The sequence below is a fragment of the Austrofundulus limnaeus genome, unplaced genomic scaffold, assembly GCF_001266775.1.
Source record: "Austrofundulus limnaeus strain Quisiro unplaced genomic scaffold, Austrofundulus_limnaeus-1.0 Scaffold1019, whole genome shotgun sequence".
In the NCBI taxonomy this organism is placed as follows: domain Eukaryota; kingdom Metazoa; phylum Chordata; class Actinopteri; order Cyprinodontiformes; family Rivulidae; genus Austrofundulus; species Austrofundulus limnaeus.
The window spans coordinates 130,414-133,924 of record NW_013953421.1 but is presented as its reverse complement, the minus strand read 5'-3'; positions in this window follow the sequence as shown (position 1 = coordinate 133,924).

Here is a 3,511-nt window from a genome sequence, read left to right as displayed (position 1 = left end):
CTCTACAACTGGATGGAATCACGATACGTGTGAGACGTCCACTGGCCTCTTATTAACACTAAAGAGTTTTATCCATCATCTACTCATCTGCTAAGAGTTTGGTCGAGATTAGATCATCTTTGCTTCAACACCAATAAATGAAAGAATAACGAGATGAATTGTATTTTTAACAACAATGCAGTGTGAATGTTTGGATTAAACACTCAACTTTATTTATAAAAGACTTAAATCAATCACAAAGTGCTGAACTGAAGAAAGGATAAAACAGTAAATAACATCAGTCACATGACGTTAAATAAAGATTAAAATCTTCAAGCATAAAAAACAGCACTATGATAAAACAAATAAAGCAACATTATTATATTTTTGCTGACAGATTTCTTAAAATTACAACAAGCTGAATTAAGTTAAAATAAACAAGATAGGAGTTAAAATTATACTCAGTAATAAACWATAAAACTGCTGCTAAAAGTTCAAATTAATAAACAGCTGCTCAAAGCTAAACTAGCTAAAYTTAGCTAAAACTGAATTTGTCATGACTTTAACTAAAGGAGCATAAAAAGATGAAAAGAGCTGCAGATTTTAGAGAAAATGTCTGTGAACCAAACAGATCCTGTTTCGCTTCTACGTTAAATAAAGTTAAATAATTCAATATATATAAAAGTTAAAAACATTAAAATCACTATTCACTGTTAAACTTTTGAAAGTATATGGAAAAGGTTTGACTGCAAAACTTGCACAAAAAACACAAAAATAAAAAAATAAACACCATTTTACAATAAAGGTTTTCTCAGAACACTAAATAAAATAAAAATAAGACCTAATCATCCAGTTAAACTCAGTTCTTATGATGACAACATTTACATACAGGACATTATAAAAAGCTGATAATAAAGTTATTTATCTGAGGTAAACACATCTAATCAGTAAAAATCAAAACAAATCATGCTGTGAGTCCTGTGTGACCAGAGTAAGAACCAGGAGGACCTTCTCACTTTACATCAGACGGCTTTACAAGAGTAACAAAATAGATTTGTGTATAAAAAAGTTGTGTATTGTGTTTCCAGCTTGTATTTTGTGACTGAAGCCGGAGCTKGAAATAAGATCACACCTGAACTGACCACGTTCCAGCTGCAAGGACGAAAACCAGCAGGTTTTGCTGTCTGAACATTTTTTTTTGTTATTTTATTGGTTACACACATTTTAACAAGACAATACACAAGTTTTCACACACAAACAGGAGACAATACACAAGTTTTCACACACAGAGCAACATGTTCAACCTGAAACACCAAGTGAAAGAAATGAATGTTTTCCTGCTGCAGCAGCTATCTGTACTGCTAAAAACAATGTATTGTGTAGCTGTGTGCGTCTGTGTGTGTCTGTGTGTGTCTGTGTGTGTTTCTCTACAGAAATGAACTGTTGAAATACTGTAAATCAGACGATTTTAAACAAATGTTTCAAAATAATCAGAGAAAACTGAAGGAACATGTCAATCAGTTGTCTTTGTTATGTGTAAAACTTGAAGTGTGTGTGTGTGTGTGTGGTTTTGTTGAGGGCATGGGGGAGGGTGTGTGTGTGTGTGTGTGTGTTGGGGGTGTGGAACTGTAAATCACAAACTAGACAAAAAAGAGAAACCCCGTGGTGTCTTTGTTTTCCTGCCTCTCTGAGGACCATGGCCTCAGAGGGGTTGAAGCCACCTGCGTTCAGAAACACAACATTTCATTTAAAGTTTCTGTGTTCAAACATCACAGCTGTTTTCACAATCCTTCAGAGCATTGTCCACAACACTCAGCTCTATCTTAAAACAACTCATTTTGCACAAATTTCCCTCCAAAGGCTGTCCTCTGGGCGCTGCAGACATTCTTATCTACACTCCCTACATTCAGATAAAAATAGTTGAGCAACACGTGATCGTTGCTCCTCCCAAACACTCCATAAACATTTCAGGAGCAACTTTCTGCCACGAACCGTCTGAGCTTGTAAAACCTGTTTGAATGAGAAAAGGCTGCAGCTGATCAATAAGTTCAGTTTCATAGAAGTGTGTTCTGGTGTGAGCACTGATGCATTCAGGGGGGGGGGGGGGGGGGAGAGACTCTGAGGCATCAAACCCCCACATCCACACTGATTAAACAAATTTGACACAAATCATTTTACAAATGCCCAGTGGGGGGCTATAGAGGCCGGTGGAAATACCGCCATTCAGGCTGTGGGCCCCCCCGCAGGACTGAAGCCTTGACTCTTGGCTCGTTTAAGCGTGCTGACAAGCTCTGATCCCCCCGGCCATCTGCAGGGTGGGCCGGCCAGAGCTCAGGACCCTGTGCTTTAAACTTCAAGAGATTCAAACAGGAGCAGACCCCAGAAACCCTTCTTCTGTTTCTGTTTGTAGCTCACAGCATCAGAGAGTGCAGCCAGACACACTAACACACTGACACACACTAACACACTGACACACACTGACACACTAACCGTGTTTCCATCAAGGCTTTTTGATGCACATTTAGAAGTGTCGCATTAAAAATGTGAAAAAAATGTCGGATGGAAACAGCAAAAATCCTCAATTCGCTAAAAAGWTTTTACGCTCGCTTCAGGTGGTTTTTGGATGATTCACAAAGTAGTTAATGCGCAAAACAGGAGATGGAAACACATTTGCCGAATAAATTCTGACGTAGCGCATATTTACCTCACGTGACGTTCAGCTGTTTCCGCTTTCCTGCCACGTCCAGGCGTAGTTGCACGTGCCTTTCTGCTGCGTAGTTTAACATTGCGTTTATTTCCCTACGTCTCCTGGCAGCGTTAAACATAGCCTGTACTAGCTGAATAGATAGAATAATTACAACTTGCCCATTAGCAAGGCATTCACGAAAAAGATCGCTCCATTGTCCCGAGATGATTAGCCTCTGCTAGTTAGCAAGTTTCACTTCCTGTTGACGTAATCACATGTTGCGTAGCCTTGTCTGACATAATCACACGTTGCGTAGCCTCGTCTGACATAATCACGCGTTGCGTAGCCTTCTCTGATGTAATCACAAGTTGCGTAGCCTCGTCTGACATAATGACGTGTTGTGTAGCCTCGTCTGACATAATCACGCGTTGCGTAGCCTCGTCTGACGTAATCACGCGTTGCGTAGCCTCGTCTGATGTAATCACGCGTTGCGTAGCCTCGTCTGACGTAATCACGCATTGCGTAGCCTCGTCTGACGTAATCACGCATTGCGTAGCCTCGTCTGACATAATCACGTGTTGCGTAGCCTTCTCTGATGTAATCACATGTTGCGTAGCCTCGTCTGACATAATCACGCGTTGCGTAGCCTCGTCTGACGTAATCACGCATTGCGTAGCCTCGTCTGATGTAATCACGCATTGCGTAGCCTTCTCTGATGTAATCACAAGTTGCGTAGCCTCGTCTGACGTAATCACGCATTGCGTAGTCTTGTCTGACATAATCGCGTATTGCGTAGTCTCGTCAGACGTAATCACGTGTTGCGTAGCCTTGTCTGACGTAATCACG